At 32.7% G+C, this 19742-nt stretch overlaps 2 pseudogenes; both read left to right on the forward strand.

The window, feature by feature from the left end:
• The first annotated feature begins 1633 nt into the window (after window positions 1-1633).
• On the forward strand, window positions 1634-3373 carry LOC129898741 (MDIS1-interacting receptor like kinase 2-like; annotated as a pseudogene).
• Window positions 3374-13752: 10379 nt separating this feature from the next.
• On the forward strand, window positions 13753-16674 carry LOC129898740 (receptor-like protein 9DC3; annotated as a pseudogene).
• Window positions 16675-19742: the final 3068 nt, after the last annotated feature.

The raw sequence follows: 19742 nt of genomic DNA on the forward strand, positions 1-19742 counted from the left end.
ATCTTGATATCTGTGAGTGAAAGCCTCTTGAAGTTCTTCTGGCTCCTCACCATGTCAGGAGCATCATGTGAATTTAAAGAGATAGCAAAACTCTAAGGATACATAAAATTCATCATTTTCCAAAGTTAAAACTTATCTATCAATTAAGCACCGGCTACCATCTGTCCAAATTAAAAGTAAACTCAACAACTTAAGTAATACCATGAGTCACCCTTCTAGAACTGTGCCCACATATCAAAATTAATTCACTCATAGATTAACACAAACCAACTTAGTCACTGGACCCAGCAATCAAGATATCTACAACCGTGTAGAGGCAAAGATTCCTCACTTTCCTACATTTTTTATTTGAAAGGCAAAGTCTTCCACTCCCAGAATATCGACATCTCAATCCGAAAAGACCAGAGTAGTAAGAAATGTGACAACCCCTATGGTATAAGTAACAGAAAAACAGACCTAACATTACAATAATAAAGCTCACTTTCAATCAACACAACTTTATGAAACAAGCATGCGCTAAAACTGCTTTGGCAACCAAATTGGTTTTGAACTGCCAAGAGCTTGTAAAAGATTGCACTCGATTTATTGAGCTCAGTTGAGACTAAGTTGATAGCTAACTCAGATCTTGAAAGTATATTTGCTGGTCATGGTTAATCTCCGAACCATATAAACAGCTCCAACCCCAAGGTAGTTGAGAGAAGACTAGCACAGCTTTTACTAGGCTCGCAATTTCTAGTGTAGCCTGACTGTTTCATCTTTTTTTCTTTGAATAACCAAAAAATATGTTGTTTCTAGCTACCAAACTCTTGTGGATGTTAAACCAAAGCCCTATATATGTTTTTAATGTGTATAACAAGCACAAATCTTTCCATAATCATATGATCAATACACCAATAAGTAATATGTAATCGTTATGCGTTTCAAAATCAAAATGCAACCTTGCAGATTTTTTTTGTTGAGATTAACTTTGTTTTTAAATGGCTAGTAAGAGTAGTAATTTGTAGTGATAATGTGAGATTAGCCTCAAAATTTTGTGATGACGGTAATTCAGAAAGTAAAAAAAAAACTAGAAAACTATACTTGTTTTTAAGCTTTTTTTCTTTTTTAGGGAACTAATTTTATGTATGGCGGCTTTATTTACTTGATAAAAATGTAAATCTGTAACACATGGACAAAAACAACACAAAAAAGACAAAAACAGAACCACCCAAATTTGACTAGAGAATGACAGCATTTTCTTTGATAAAATATGAACAGAGTGTGAATAAGATATGTAGTGAATTTGGAATGCTTGGTAAGTTATTATTCAGATGATTGCTCAATGCGACGTGGGCTATTCCACTCCAGAATTCTTCTCTAACAAACTATCTGAAGAAATCTGTTATGGGAAGTAAAATGTGAAATAAACTACAGGATGGGTTAGTCTGACTTAGATGTTGTCTAGAAATTATTGATCACTGACTTAGATGTTTAACACACGGATAAAAATAAAAAAGACAAAAACAAAACAACCCAAAATTTGACTTGAGAATGAGAACACATTTTCTCTGGTATGATATGTACAGACATAGTGTGAATAAGAGAGAGAGAGATAGCAGCCAAATTTGCAACATTTGGAGAAAATGTGTTTCCTGTTGGTCTTATGAACCCGAAATAATAAACTCAAAATATGGTTCCCAGCAAAATATTCTCTACACTTCAGTTTTTCACTCTTTTATACCTCTTTACAGTTACTTTCGCTTCCACTGAGGAAGCAACTGCCCTCTTGAAATGGAAAGCAACTTTCAAGAACCAGAATAATTCCTTATTGGCTTCATGAACGCCACGTTCTAATGCATGCAGGGACTGGTATGGAGTTATATGCTTTAATGGTAGGGTAAACACATTGAATATAACAAATTCCAGTGTCATTGGTACACTCTGTGCTTTTCCGTTTTCATCTCTTCCATTTCTTGAGAACCTTGATCTTAGAATGAATAATTTCTCTGGCACCATTCCACCTGAGATTGGTAATCTTGTCAATCTTAACTTGAACATCAATCAGATTTCGGGAACAATCCCACCACAAATCGGCTCACTAGCCAAGCTTCAGACCCTCCGCATATCTGACAACCATTTAAATGGCCCCATTCCAGGAGAAATAGGTCACCTAAGGTCTCTTACTAAGCTATCTTTGGGTGGGAACTTTATTAATGGTTCTATTCCTACTTCATTTGGGAATTTGAACAACTTGTCTATTTTGTATCTTTATGATAATAACCTTTCTGGCTCTATTCCACAATGTTTTGGCAATATTAGTAGCCTCCAGGTTTTGATGACGTCACATAATAATCTCAAGGGAGAGATCCCTTCATCTATCCAATTTAACATCACTACGAATTCTAAATTTGGGCAGAAACAATCTGGAGGGAGCAATTCCACAATGTGTTGGCAATATTCGTGGCCTCCAGGTTTTTGATATGCAGAACAACAAACTTTCTGGGGCTCTTCCAACAAATTTTAGCATTGGAAGTTCACTTATAAGTCTCAACTTGCATGGAAATGAACTAGAGGGGAAAATCCAACAACTTCAAGAAGCTGAAGATTTGAAATGGAATAGCCTAAGCTGATGTTTTAAGCTATTAATCATTAGCAACCTTTGATAACATAGGCTAAGAATTTGTTATTCTTTGACCCACAATCTTATATTTTCAGATTTTCAGATGCCAAAAATAAGAAGATGTTGGCGTAATGGATTTGGTTCTTCCAGCAGCTTATGATTGGATTTGATTTTTAGTTTTATAAGTAAGCGTTTTCTTAACTTGGGAAAATGTAACATTTTGAACTTTGAGTAAATGTTGTGTATTGAATGAAGTGTATGCTTTTCTTTGATCCCTAGCTACTTCTGTATATAAATTTACAAATTCAAGGAATCCAGAGGGACTTAATTATGAATAAATCTTTGAACAAGCTGAAGAATGTGTTATCTTATCCCTATTTATCTCGGGAAAGAAGTGAAGGCTGAGTGTTGGATGTCCCTGGATTGCTCACTGCTGCCTCAACGTGTGCTGAGGTTTTGCAGCATTTTAAAGAGAGAACATTGAGAAGAGTTGAATTAATGGAGGAAGATATTTATCGTGCAATAGAAGAAAGAGAATTAATTTACAAGTTCGCGAAAAGTGATTAGATTTATGAGAACACAAACAATCTGAAGGCCTTGTGTAAGATCTGGACCATAAATGGATTTGATGATCATAACAGAGCTGTATTGAAAATTTATGTTAGAATTAGTTTGTAATATTTACCAGCATTCAAGCTGCACGTTTTGTTTATTTTGTATTTATTTATTTATTTATTTTCAAATAATTATGTAGTTCCTTGATTGTTAGAGCATTGTCCTAAAACTGCCAAGTGGCAGTCTAATAATAAGTCACTTTGCTTATTATTGTGCTTGTGCCCCTGCTTTTATACAAATATATTGAAAATCTTAATCTTTTGGATAATTATCAACGGAAAAACATCACTTTTGTTCTTTTACTCCGAGAAATAGTTTAAATGTATCATCCGTTAGAGTTTTCAGTCGTAACTAACCATGGAGCTATACATTTGATTGCCTCTAACCTAATCGAAAGGAACACATGGAGGGCCAGCAACACAAACAAATAATCCTGAATTGTCTTACAATAGGTGATTACTTCTCATCTACCTAACCATCGGTGGCACAGTTACCCAATACCTATGTTAGTGGGAGGTAATAGATACTCGGTGAGATAATCGAGCTTTGCATAGATTGCTCTGGACACCACTGTTATTAAACAAAGTGCACATACACTAGCACATGAGTGTGAAAATTTCATGACAAGGGATGAAAGAAAGTCATGCCAAGATTGACTTTATCAAACAACAAATACATTGTTTGTAGCTTTTGGACAACCATTATGCCTATTATGCCTTTGGGTTTTTGTTTAATTTGAGCGAATCTTTTATGGTATTTTAAGATGTGTTTTTGAAGTGGATTTTTTTAATTTAGTTTACTTTGAACAATCATTAAATTTGTACATGCAAATTTCAAGAAAACAGGTCTGTGGTTCTATCTTATTACTTATATATTCATTACAATTAAACTCTATTTGCTCATCCACAGTAAATTGTCCTGTCTCTTTTTAAACATTAATGTTTTCTCACCTTAAAGAAAGTGTCTTGGATACTATGCCAAGATTGATTTTATCACTCAAAGAATACCAAGGATTGATGCATTATATCATTCTGGAGAAAAATTATGGACATAAAACTTACAGGAATCATGTTTTATGGGTGGTGAAACTCCATATGGACTAGTCCAAGATATTGAGATCAAGGATTATTTATTTACTAATATGATACGATTATTTACAGGAAAAAAAGAAAAATAGAAAACCAAGTTCCATTTTAATGAAAAGTGGGTCCCACGTCCAAGTGTCATGTTAAGCCAAATTCCACAACAAGCCTCGAGATTAGACCGGAAGCCTCGGGAGCGAACAAAGGGTCGTTCTAGAACAAACTCGACATTCCAGAACTAACCGCACTGTCAGAATTTTCATTCGAGTGCGTTTTCCAAGAATGTTGTCCAAAGGCAACCATAGGCCAACTTTCAAAGTCAAAAGTGCTAAATGGCCCCAAAACCGTATTGATTGCCTCAATATTTGTGCCGACAATGCTACTGGACTAATTTGGCCATTTCGGAGCTAATGGAACCATCAGAATTTGAATTTGAGGTCTCCTTGACCCGAAACTCAAAAAGTCGCAACTAAACCAACTTAGGCCTTCAAAATACCAAAACGGGCTCGGGAACTCTAAAAATTCAACCAACACTTTTTCTAGACCAAAACCAATCCCCCAAATTCAAGGGAATCTTCGAAATTCCATTCCAAGCATTGAAACTCCGAAAGTTGACCAAACTCAAACCTTAGCCTAAAATTCTTCAAATTCTCAACTCAAGACCTCAAATTTTTGTTACAACTCCAAAACTGATTCCGTAAACTCTCCTAGAACAATTTTCACATTTCAAAGCTGCTGGAATCAATAGAATTCTGTTCCGAGACCCGTAGCTCCAGTTGGTCCCAAATACCACTTTTAAACATTTAAAGGCTTTTAAATTCAAAACTTTCTAAAACTCATCTTTTTCAGAGAATTCCCCAAAACTAGTTTTGAATACGATTCAAATATGACTCGGGGCAACTATCAGGAGGGACAAAATGGTCATTTCATGAAAATTACCAAAAATGACCTTTAGGGTCATTACAATGACTTTATACGTGAAATGACAATAATTGAGTAACTTTTCTATTACAAAACAAAGAACATAAAAGTGATTTCTGAATAGTTGAGTGAAAAATATGAGAAGTCAATTCTTGACATCTGCTAATGAATTCTCACTAGTCATATTAGAGATAATGTAGTCTAGAAATTTATTGGTGTAAGACGAAAAATTATTGGATATAGTCCACTACTTTAAAGATGAGAATTGAGAACCAAACATGTATGTATCATATACTAATAGTGCTCATGATCAATGTGTGATAACAAAACTATTTTGGCCACTTTGACTAAGTCCATGGTTGACAGAAAATTGTTGGCTTTTCAAATTTTAAAAGAGCTTGAAAATAATTCCACACTGTCATTATCTATTAAAAATATAACTTGAATTTATTAAGTGACTTTATGTGTGAAGTGACAATAATTAAATAATTTTTCTGTTAAAAACATAGAAAAGTGACTTTCTAAATAGTCGAGTAACCATGTGAAAAATGAACTGTTGACATTTGCTACATGAATTAGAGATAATGTAAAATTTCATTGGTCTAAGACTGAAAATTATTGGATATGGTCCACTACTTTATACTTTTTAGATAAAATTTCATAACTAAACATGTTTGTATCATACATTAAAAGTGGTCATGACCAGTGTGTGATAACAAAACTATTTTGGCCACTTTGAATAAGTCCTTGGTTGAATTAAATGTGTAACTGAAAACAACTCAAACTTTGAATTGAAAATGGCCATATTTTCTTTGATAGTAGCCAAATTTTCAACTTTGAAGAAAACACGTTAAAACAAACCATCATCGGAGGTTGAGATATCTTTATCTATCTCTAATAGAAAAACTATTAATTTGCGATCTAGTTTTCTTCAATGGTCATTATCTATTCCAACAAATTCCACAACATACGTTATCATATCAAAAAATAATCTTAGTGAAGAAATTCTTTTATTTACAAAATTGGTCCGAGGGTCATTAAAATTTAATTTTATCAAAAGATTGACATCTGCTATATAAATTAGAGATAACAAAATCTAAATTTATTGATCAAAGATTGAGAATTTTTGGATATGGTCTACTATTTTAGAAATAAGAATTGAAAACCAGACATGCATAAATCAATGTGTAATAACAAAACAATTTTGGCCACTTGGTTAAGTCGTTTTTTACTAAGAATTGTTGGCCTTTCATTTTTTTTAAAGTTTGGCTTGAATAGAGTTCCACACCATCATTATCTATCAAAAATTTAGCATCATTATCTATCAAAAATTTAGCATGAATTGATTAAATGACTTTAAACGTGAAATGACTATAAGTAAATAACTTTTATGTTACAAAACAAAGAAAAGTAACTTCTTGAATAGTGAGTGACCATGTGAGAAATCAACTCTTGTCATCTGCTACGCGAATTAGAGATAACGAACCAATAAATTTATTGGTCTAAAATTAAGAATTATTGGATATTTAGAGATATGAATTGAGAATCAGACATGTATATATCATACACTAAGAGTGGTCATGATCTTGTGTGTGGTAACAAAACTACTTTGGTCACTTTGATTAAGTTAGTTGGCTGAATTAAATGTGTAACACCAAATAATCCAAAAATTGACTTGAGAATGACAATATTTTCTCTTATAGCAACCAAATTTGAAAAATTGGAGAAAATGCGTAAATGTGTTGAATTATTCTATGCAAAAACAATCATTAAAGCTTTCTCTCTCTATCTTGTTACAATTTGGATTTAAAGAGTCAAACAATTTCATTGTCACCTTAAATTCTAGCATGAAGTCTTTTAAATTTTACAGAATAACATCTATATATTTGAAAATGACGTAAAAAGTACTATAAATCACAATAATAGATTCACAAACTATCTTCGGATATCTAAACCAATTTCGGAGGTTGAGATATCATAATCTATCTCTAGAAACTATTGATTTGCGATCCAAGTTTCTTTAAGGGTCACTACATATTCCAACAAATTCCACAAGATATTTTTTTCATATCCATAAATAATCTTAGTGAAGAAATTCCTTTTATCTATTTGCAGTTTGATGTCACTGCAAATTCTAGATTTTGCTAGAAACAATTATGTTTCAATAAAACAAATTGAGGTGACCATAGTTCCGGTAGGGAAGAGAAATAACTTATTACTCGAATGTGAAACTCGCAAAAAAGTGATAGTTCATTCAGATGTATATTTAACCAGTATCTCGTAATTTTCTTTGCTCTTCATTTTTTTTGGGAGGGGGGTGGACCATATAAATATGCTTAATTATTCTCTGTTTACTATGGATTATAAGTTTTTTGTTTAATAGTTATGTTCATACCAATACCATTCTTGTGATACCTTTTCTTAAAGACGTGATACATTTTCTTAAAAACAAAAAGGAAAAGCCCAAATTTAACTTTAAAATGAAAACATTTTCTCATAAACAAAATAAGAAAACCCCAAATTTGTAATATTTGGAGAGAAGACATTACGAATCAGACAAGTAAAGCGGATCAATATATTAGTTAAAATTGATAGTTTTTCGTATTTTAAAAGTTTGGCTTGGAAAAAGTTCCACGTCATGAATATCTATAGGAAATATAACTTGAATTGATTGAGTGACTTCATACATGAGATAACAATAAGTAAGACTTTTCTGTTACAAAAAGAAGTAAAGTGACTTTCTCAATAGTTGAGTGATCATGTAAGAAATCAATTCTTGACATCTGCTATATGAATTACAGATAATGTAGTCTAGAAATTTATTGGTGTAAGACGAAAAAATGTTGGATATAATCCATTACTTTAAATATGAGAATTGAGAACCAAACATGTATGTATCATACACTAAGAGTGGACTTGTAGCTTGTTTGGATTGACTTTTTTTTTTGACTTATAAACTGTTTTCAACTTATAAACTGCTTAAAATAAGTTCATTCAAATAAACCCAACTATTTATTGGGGATTATTTTAAGAACAAAATGACTTTAAGTTAGCCAGTCAAACACTCAAAAAAAGCTGAAAACAACTTATAAGTCAATCCAAACGGCCTCATGATCAATGTGTGATAACAAAGCTATTTTGTCCACTTTGATTAAGTTCTTGGTTGACTGAGAATTGTTGGTTTTTCAATTTTTAAAAGAGCTTGAAAATATCTCCACACCGTCATTATCTATTGAAAATATAAGTTGAATTGATTAAGTGACTTTATATATGAAAAACAATAATTAAATAATTTTTCTGTTACAAAACAAAGAAAAGTGACTTTCTAAATAGTCGAGTAACCATGTGAAAAATGAACTCTTGACATCTGCTATATGAGTTAGAGATAGTGTAAAATTTTATTGATCTAAGACTAAAAATTATTGGATATGGTCCACTACTTTAGACTTTAGAGAGAAAATTTGAGAACTAGACATGTTTGTATCATACATTAAAAGTGGTCATGACTAGTGTGTGATAACAAAGCTATTTTCGCCACTTTGACTAAGTCATTGGCTGAATTAAATGTGTAACTCAAAACAACTCAAAAATTCACTTGAGAATGAACATATTTTCTCTGATAGCAGTCAAATTTGCAAATTTGAAGAAAACACGTTAAATGTTGATCTTCAATTTTTTTTTCTTTTTGGGACCAAAAAATGTTTTTAGTTATTCTCTGCGAAAAAAATCATATGAAGCTTACTTCCTCTATCTCAATTTATGATGCATAGTCTGAATTTTTAAGAACCAAATAGTTTAATTTACACCGTAAATTCGGGCATGAGGTCTTTAAAATATTATAAATTTTTATATGTTTAAAAATTACATAAAAATACTATAAGTCACAATAATTGATCTGCAAACCATCTTAGGAGTGGCCGCGTGTGAAGCGAAAGAATTGGAGTTTTTAATATCCACAAACCTTCATTGAAGGTTGAGATGTCTTAATTTATCTCAAATAAAAAAAAACTAGTAATTTGAGATCTAGTTTTCTTCAGTGGTCATTATCTATTCCAACAAATTTCACAACATACTTTATCAAATCAAAAAATAATCTTAGTGAAGAAATTATTTTATTTGCAAAATTGGTCTGAGAGTCGTCATTAAAATTTAAATTTATGAAAAGATTTGAGCATGAGAAATTTTAACGGGTCAGACAAGTGGAGTGGGTCAATATATTGGTTAAAATTGATAGTTATTCGTATTTAAAAAGTTTGGTTAGGAAAAAGTTCCACACCATCGTTATCTACTGAAAATATAACTTGAATTGGTTGAGTGACTTTATACGTGAAATGACAATAAATAAGTTACTTTTCTGTTACAAAACAAATAAAAATGACTTTCTGAATAGTTAAGTGACCATGTGAGAAATCAAATCTTGACATATGCTATATAAATTAGAGATAGCGAAATCTAAATTTATTGATCAAAGAATGAGAATTATTGGATATGGTCCACTATTTCAGAAATAAGAATTGAGAACCAGACATGCATGTATCAATGTGTAATAACAAAACAATTTTGGCCACTTGGTTAAGTCGTTTTTGACCAAGAATTGTTGGCTTTTAATTTTTTAAAAAGTTTGGCTTGAATAGAGTTCCACAACATCATTATCTATCAAAAATTTAACATAAACTGATTAAGTGATTTTACACATGAAATGACAATAAGTAAATAACTTTTATGTTACAAAATAAAGAAAAGTAACTTCCTGAATAGTTGAGTGATCATGTAAGAAATCAACTATTGACATCTGCTACATGAATTAGAGATAACGAACCTAGAAATTTAGTGGTCTAAGATTAAGAATTATTGGATATGGTTTATTACTTTAGAGATAAGAATTGAGAACCAGACATGTATATATGATACACCAAGAGTGGTCATGATCATTGTGTGTGAAAACATAACTACTTTGGCCACTTTGATTAAGTCAGTTGACTGAAATAGATGTGTAACACCAAACAATCCAAAAATTGACTTGAGAATGACAATATTTTCTCTTATAGTAGCCAAATTTGAAAATTTGGAGAAAATACGTAAATGTGTTGAATTATTCTATGCGAAAACAATCACCTAAAGCTTACTCTCTCCATCTCAATTTATATGTCACAGTTTTGATTTCAAGAGTCAAACAATTTAATTTTCACCTTAAATTCAAGCATGAAGTCTTTTAAATTTTTTAAAATAAAATCTACATATTTGAAAATTATGTAAAAAGTAGTATAAGTCATAGTAATTGATTCACAAACCATCTTTGGATATCTCAACCATCTCTAAAGATTGAGATATCTTAATCTATCTCTAGAAACTATTGATTTGCGATCCAATTTTTTACAAAGGTCACTATCTATTCCAACAAATTCCAGAAGACATTTCTTCATATCCATAAATAATCTTAGTGAAGAAATTTCTTTTATCAATTTGCAATTTGATGTCACAAAATATTCTAGATTTGGCTTGAAACAATTAATGCTTCAATAAAACAAATTGAGATGACCATAATTCCGGTAGGAAAGAGAAATAACTAATTATTCGAATGTTAAACTCGCAAAAAAGTGATAGTTCATTCAAATTTATTGTTGACCAGTATCTCATAATTTTATTTACTCTTCTTTTTTTTGGGTGGGGGGACCAGATAAATATGTTTAATTATTCTCTGTTTACTATGGATTCGAAGTTTTTTGATTTAATCTTTATGTTCATACCAAGGCCATTCTTGTGATACATTTTCTTAAGACAAAAACGGAATAACCCAAATTTAACTTAAAAATAAAAATATTTTCTCAAAATCAAAAACAGAAAAACCCAAATTTGTAATATTTGGAGAGAAGACGTTACGAATCAAGCTAGTGGAGCGGGTCAATAAACTGGTTAAAATTGATAGTTTTTATGTTATTTTAAAAGTTTGGCTTGAAAATTTTTCCACATCATCAATATCTACCTATCATGCCCCGGGAGGGTACCCTAGACGTGGCCGGCACTCGAAAACCATTTCTGGCCTTCAAGCGAACCATTTGGTACAATCACACTTTCATTCAATCACATTCTATCAGCGGAAGACTCAAATCATAAGAATATTGTTCATAATAAGGCCAAAGTCCAACCAGATCTCCATTCAACAACTAGAAAAATAAAACTAGTCACAACGAAACATTACAGCATCATCCACACTCTAGTCTATGAAGCCTCTATCAACAATACAAGGGGTGCCAATATGCGGTATCCTCCGAAAACAAGGAGGACTCACCAACTAGCTGGAAGTGAATAGATCTTCAACGGTGCACCTGTTGATGATCTCTAGTACCTGTCTCTGCATCATGAAACGATGCAGGTAAAATGTCGTCAGTACGTGGAATGTACGAGTATGTAAAATGGCCGAATGAAACAGACATCAACGTAGAATCAAATCAACTTGGAACCTCAACTCAGAAGAAGAAACAACTCAATCACGGTGTCCTGAGTCTAAACAAGAATATATGATTTAGACAAGACCAATCACATACAATTCAACCCAATCCATCCCAATCCGACTCAGAGTACTATCAAGACCTATATAGGAGTTTCTCTTATCCGACAACCATCACTTATGAGCCAGTGATAGTACAACAAGCTGACGTTGTTGCCACGTCCGTTCATACCTTGCCAGGGTAAGAACGAATCAACAAATCACGGATCCATAACCAATCAAGTCCTATTATATCAGGACAGTAATTTGGAAAACATTCGACTTTAACGGTCCAATCCCTTCCTACGATTGGCGACGTAGTTATTGGATTCGAGTTATTACTTATTCTTACCCAATTCGGTGCTCGATACTCCTCCCAAGACTCAATGCTCATAAAACTCTATCCAAATCAATTCAATTTAATCCTATCGACAAGTCTCATTTGGACCCTTATCAATTCATCAATTCTATCACAATCAAGCCTCTTGACCAATCATATTATCCAATCAACCCCAATCATATTTTTTTCCAAGAGTAGTTTAGATATGCATTTATGACAACATTTAATTCTAGCCAATCATTTCTCCATTCATTTAGCCAATCTTTTGGGGCTAAATCATGACTCACCAAGACTCTAACTCAACAATTTAGGATACTCAAATATTTAAGTTTATAACAAAAATATGTTTAACAACTCATATCAATCAACTCTTAGACATAACAAAACATGTAAAACAACTCATATCAATCAACTCTTAGACATAGCAAAATATGTATAACAACTCATATCAATCAACTCATATCAAACATGAAGCATTTATCAATTTCTCAACTTATCAATATCAACATAACAAAATCAAGTAATAGATGTATAAACTCATTAGGACATAAATCTATCAAGAAAACCCAATTCCTATGAACATTCAATCTCAAAGAAGATGTAGGGCACATGGTGAATTCAATCCATATTTTTAGTAGCCTTACATACCTTAGATTAGATTTTGAAGAAACTTTGATGTTAGGTCTTCAATGGAAAACTTGAATCCTTGATTTGTTTTGGACAAATCTTGTTGGAGATGATTTGGAAGAGAGGAGGATGAAGATTAGGGTTCTTTGGAGGTGAGAAGACTGCAAAAGTGATCCCAAAATGTTCCAAGTTCATATATATAGGTATTAGGTAATTTTCCCAAAATACCCCTACAAAATCTGGAAATCGGCCAAAGTTCGCTGCAGGTCCTCTCTGTTCGACCAAGCATAACTTTTGACTCCTAACTCAGAAAAATACAATCTTAGTGGCGTTGGAAAGAAGACTCAAAGACATTTAATTTGATAGGTCATGGGCCACCCAATTCGTCATATTTTAGGAGATATGGTCGTTTGAAGTTGACCCTTATATTCGGAAACTTAGCCGAGAGGATTTCTTTGGACTTGGCTTGATGTTTGGGATCCCTTACGACCCTAAATCACATATAATATACTTTAAATACTTAAGAATCAATCATAGATCATATATACAATTTGAAGCCTTCGAGTTCAAGCCTATACACATACGAAGAACGGTCCGAATCTTAGCGTAGAAATTTTGAAGTATCACATTACCGGAAATATAACTTGAATTGATTGACTTTATATGTGAAATGACAATAAGTTAGACTTTTCTGTTACAAAAAGAAGTACAGTGACTTTCTCAATAGTTGAGTTATCATGTAAGAAATCAACTCTTGACATCCGCTATATGAGTTGCATATAATGTAGTCTAGAAATTTATTGGTGTAAGACGAAAAATTGTTGGATATAATCCAGTACTTTAAAGATGATAATTGAGAACCAAACATGTATATATCATACACTAAGAGTGGTCATGATCAATGTGTGATAACAAAACTATTTTGGCCACTTTGACTAAGTCCTTGGTTGACTTAGATGTGTAGCACAAAAACAAACCAAAATTTAAGTTGAGAGTGACAATATTTTCTCTAATAGCAGCCAAATTAGAAAATATGGAGAAAACGTTGTTGTTCACAATATAAAATCCTATGAATCCGAAATAATAAACTGAAAATATGATGATGACGGTTTCCAGCAAAATATTCTCTTCAGTTCAATTTTTCACTCTTTTATATCTCTTTACAGTTACTTGTGCTTCCACTAAGGAAGCTACTGCACTCCTGAAATGGAAAGCAACTTTCAAGAACCAGAATGATTCCTTATTGGCTTCATGGACTCCAAGTTCTAACGCATGCAGGGACTGGTATGGAGTTATATGCTTTAATGGTAGGGTAAATACGTTGAATATTACAAATGCTAGTGTCATTGGTACACTCTATGCTTTTCCGTTTTCATCTCTCCCTTCTCTTGAGTATCTTGATCTTAGCAGGAACAATTTCTTTGGCACCATTCCACCCGAGATTGGTAATCTCACTAATCTCGTCTATCTTGACTTGATAATCAATCAGATTTCAGGAACAATCCCACCACAAATCGGTTCACTAGCCAAGCTTCAGACCCTACGCTTATTTGATAACCATTTAAATGGCCCCATTCCAGGAGAAATAGGTTACCTAAGGTCTCTTACTAAGCTATCTTTGGGTAGGAACTCTCTTAATGGTTCTATTCCTTCTTCATTGGGGAATCTGAGCAACTTGTCTAAGTTGTCTCTTTATGATAATCAGCTTTCTGGTTCTATTCCTTCTTCATTGGGGAATTTGAACAAGTTGTCTAGTTTGGATCTTTCTTATAATCAGCTTTCTGGCTCTATTCCTGATGAATTAGGTTACGTGAGGTCACTTAATGTACTATCTTTGTATAATAACTCTTAATGGTTCTATTCCTTCTTCATTGGGGTATTTGAACAACTTGTCTGATTTGTATCTTTCTTATAATCAGCTTTCTGGTTCTATTCCTTCTTCATTGGGGAATTTGAACAACTTGTATAGTTTGTATCTTTTCAATAATCATCTTTCTGGCTCTATTCCTGATGAATTAGGTTACTTGAGGTCTCTTACTACACTAACTTTGTTTAATAACTCTCTTAATGGTTCTATTCCTTCTTCATTGGGGAATTTGAGAAATTTAGTACTTCTGTTTCTCAATGATAACAATCTCACTGAGGAATTTCCTTCATTTGTGTGCAATTTGACATCACTGCAAGTGTTGCATATGACGAGAAACAACTTGAAGGGAAAAGTCCCCCAATGTTTGGGTAATATCAGTGGCCTCCAGATTTTGACAATGTCACATAATCATCTCAGAGGAGAGATCCCTTCATCTATTTTCAAGTTAACATCACTACAAATTCTGGATTTGAGCAGAAACAATCTGGAGGGAGCAATTCCACAATGTGTTGGCAATATTAGTAGCCTTCAGGTTTTGGATATGCAGAACAACAAACTTTCTGGGACTCTTCCAACAAATTTTAGCATTGGAAGTTCACTTATAAGTCTCAACTTGCATGGAAATGAACTAGAGGGGAAAATCCCTCGATCTTTGGCCAATTGCAAAAAGTTGCAAGTTCTTGATCTAGGAGATAACCAACTCAACGACACATTCCCCATGTGGTTGGGAACTTTGACAGAGCTGAGAGTTTTAAGATTGACATCGAATAAATTGCATGGACCCATTAGATCTTCAAGTGCTGAAATCATGTTTCCTGATCTTCGAATCATAGATCTCTCTTACAATGCCTTCTCGAAAGACTTACCAACGAGTCTATTTCAACATTTGAAAGGGATGAGGAGAATTGATCGAACAATGGAGGTACCAAGTTATGTAGGAGGTGTATATTACTACCAAGACTCCGTAGTTGTTGTAACAAAGGGATTGACGCTTGAAGTTGTGAAAATTTTGTCTTTGTTCACAATTATCGATCTTTCAAACAACATATTTGAAGGACATATTCCTAGTGTTCTCGGAGATCTCATTGCTCTTCGGGTGTTGAATATGTCTCACAATGGACTGAAAGGTCCTATACCACCATCACTTGGAAGTTTATCTGTAGTGGAATCACTGGACCTTTCGTTTAACCAGCTTTCGGGAGAGATACCACAACAACTTGCTTCTCTTACGTCTCTTGAATTCTTAAATCTCTCTCACAATTATCTCCAAGGATGCATCCCTCAAGGACCTCAATTGCATACCTTTGAGAACAATTCATATGAAGGTAATGATGGATGATTCCCCGTTTCAAAAGGTTGTGGCAATGATCCTGTGTCAGAGACAAATTATACAGTATCTGCGCTAGACAATCAAGAAAGCAATTCTGAATTTCTCAATGATTTTTGGAAAGCTGCTCTGATGGGCTATGGCAGTGGACTATGTATTGGATTATCCATTATATATTTCATGATCTCAGCTGGAAATCTGAAATGGCTTGCAAGAATCATTGAAGAACTGGAACACAAAATTACCACGCGAAGGAGAAAGAAGCAGCGCAGTCAAAGGAATTACAGGAGAAGAAATATTCGCTTGTAGACAAGTTACCAATAGAGAAGGATTTGATTTCAGAACTTCAGGTATTCATTTACTAAGCTCTACACTAATCATTTTTAGTATATTAAGTTTTATGCTTTTTTTGTTAATAACAACCACTAATTAACTCTCGATACGAAGCATATTTTTCTTTCCAATAACTTAAAGAAGCTGAAGTCTTGGAAAGCATTAGCCTTAGCTTATGTTTTAAGCTAGTAATCAGTAGGAAGCTGTAACACAGGCTAAAAATTTGTAATTGTTTGACTCACTATCTTATTTTTTCAGATGCCAGGAATAAGTAGACGGCGAAGTAATGGATTTGGTTTTTCCTGCAGCTTATGGTATAGGATTTGATATATAGTTTCTTTTTAGTTTTACAAGTAAGCTTTTTCTTCACTTGGGAAAATGTAACATTATGAATTTTGATGATATATCAAGTTTAAGTAATATTTTAACGTATTCAATAAATGTTGTGTGTATTGAATGAAGTGTATGCATTTCTCTGATCCTTAGCTACTTACTGCATATATAACTTACAAATTCAAAGAATCTAAGAGGGACTTAGTTATGAATAAATCTTTGCACAAGCTGAAAAATGTGTTATCTTGTCCCTATTTAGCTCGAGAAAAGAATCAATATTGGATATCCCTAAAGTTACACAAACTTTACACTTTATTTTTGGTTAAAAGGATATTACTAGTTATATAATTACAAAGACAAACAACAAGCATATATGAGTATGGGGATATATTTTCCATTTGTATAGTCACAGATGCAGATCCAGTTTACCAAGAAAAATTTGAACTTTACCTATTATAACAATGCAATTACAAAACTATCTACTTTAACAAAACCATATTTTCATCACATGAAAGTAACTTAAACAAGCAGTTTCTTTCTTTCTATATGTCTTGTTGAAACTGATCATTGTTTTTCAGCAACTGTTGCATTCTTGTTTGCCTAAAGTGTATACAATGGGAAAACAAGAAAAGTTTGATTCTTGACTTGGAAGTCAAGGTCTATACACCAACCAACACGGTTATCCTATAACCAATCAATTTCGATTTGAAATGTCTTTTCTCAAAGTCTGTACACCAAATATTACTTTTATTATGATTAATCAAACTTTTTGAATTTTAAACTTGAAAGGTTCTTGTCCCCAGTCTATACACCAACTAAGAAAAATCTAAATTCATGATGAAATAACAATTTCTTACTTGACTACCGTTAGATTACATAGTCTTCACATATGGTGTTACACACTACGATGGTAATTTAAAACATAAATTTTAAACTCCTCAACTCAATCTCAAAATAAACGGTATAATGTAAAAATGTTCAACTAATTTATACTCAAAATATTCATGTTCAAAATGATAATTAAAAGACTTCTTCAAACTCAAATCATGCTTAAACTTTTTCTAAATCAAAGATGAAAATAATCATTCTTTAAACTCAAAATAGTGTATAAATAGTTTATGCAAAAACGTTCACAAATTATTTATTTAAAACTCCATCTCAAATAATCATTTATATTCAAAATGACCATAAGACCCCAATCAAATCAAATTATGCAAATCATATCATGTAGTCACATTAGACTCCAATCCATTTCATCTCAAAACATCATCATCAACATAACCTCTTCATCAATCATTTTACCTTTGTCAGAGATAAACATCATTCACATCATCATCAAACATCTTGCTCTAAAATCCTCATTCTTACTTTATATTCAATTTCATGAAACTCATTTAAAATATGCATCATCTCACTTTGAAAACATTATTTACATGAAAATCATCAATCTCAACATCAAGATAAATTATGACAAAAATGAACTCTCATCTTGGTTTCATGTGAATGAATACATGAATCAATACTCTCAACAAAGCTCAACTCAAGAACATCCTTAATAACATATGAATTTATATACAAAAACTCAATAGAATTTATGGACAACTCAAGAACTCAACTCATGGAGCCTCAAACTCAAATCAATTGAAATCAATGAAGATGTAGGGCATGTGGATGAACTCAATCCAACGTTATGAGTAGCCTTACATACTTGGAATGAAGAACAAATAGAGGATTTGATGGCGTTACTTGAAGAACTTGAACTCTAGCCCTCTTCCTCTTCTCTAATCCTTGCTCTCAATGTTCTTGGTGTTTTGGAGAGAAACAATCCTTAGAAACTGAGATGTGGGGCGGAAATGGTGATCCCTAATGTATTAGGTTTGATATAGGATGGGTGGGAAAGATCCATAATGCCCTTTTCTCAAGAAAAATCTAAAAAATGCATCCAAAAACCTGCAGGTGCTATAGTGGCGTGTCGCGCCAGGGGCCAAACTTCAGAGACTAGTTTCGAGGCCTGAATTTTCTGTAGTGATAGTCTATAATATAATGGTCATAACGTTTGACTCGAAACTCCAAAAAAATCAATCTTGGTGGCATTGGAAAGACGACTCAAATACCTTTAATTTGAAAGGTCATGGGCCACCCAATTCATTATATTCTAGGAGATATGGTTGTTTGAAGTTGACTCTTATACCAACTCATTCGAAAACTTAGTCGATAGAAATTATTTGGACTCAGCTTTGTGTTAGAGATCCCTCATTAATCTAAACCACATCTAATACTATTCAAATACTTAGGAATTGATCCTAACTCATATATAAAATTACAAGTCATTCGGTTCGAGTCTACACACATGTGAAGAACGGTTCGAGTCTTTGGCGAAAAATAATTCAGGGTGTTACAGATAAATATGCTTAATTATTCTCTGTTTACTATGGATTCAATGTTTTTTTATTTAATCTTTATGTTCATACCAATGCCATTCTTGTGATACATTTCCTTAAAGACAAAAATGGAATAACCCAAATTTGACTTTAAAATGACAACATTTTCTCAAAAACAGAAAAACCCAAATTTGTAATATTTGGAGAGAAGACGTTACGAATCAAGCTAGTGGAGCGGGTCAATACACTGGTTAAATGTAACACCCCCTAAAATGTTATTGATTCATGGATCCTTTCATTCATGAAGTCCGAATGAATTATCAAGTTTTTTATTTAATTCAATCATGAAACTTATGGGTTTTCATATCATTATTCCAAATGCATAGATTATTAAATATTTGAAGTTTAATCACCTATCCTATGTTAACTTATGTTGGCTCTTAAATGCATTGAATTGTTGATTTATCAAAGGTCCTTATATGAAGACACGAAAAGGTTTTAAAGTATTTTGATTATATTATGTCTCTCATGCCTAAAGTATTTTGATCATAATTATGATCTCTCATGCCTAAAGTATTTTGATTATATTATGATCTCTCATGCCTAAAGTATTTTGATCATAATTATGTTCTCTCATGCCTAAAGTATTTTGATTATATTATGTTCTCGCATGCCTAAAGTATTTTGATTATACAAATTATGTTCATTTTCTTTAAGATTTACTCTAAGGTATGTAAGACTTCAATGAGAGTATTCCTTCCTATAACACCTCCTAAAACGTTGTATGTGGCATTTCAATTCTCGACGAAAATGATACTGTTTCTGTATTT

Source organism: Solanum dulcamara, chromosome 8 (genome assembly GCF_947179165.1).
Source record: "Solanum dulcamara chromosome 8, daSolDulc1.2, whole genome shotgun sequence".
NCBI lineage: Eukaryota > Viridiplantae > Streptophyta > Magnoliopsida > Solanales > Solanaceae > Solanum > Solanum dulcamara.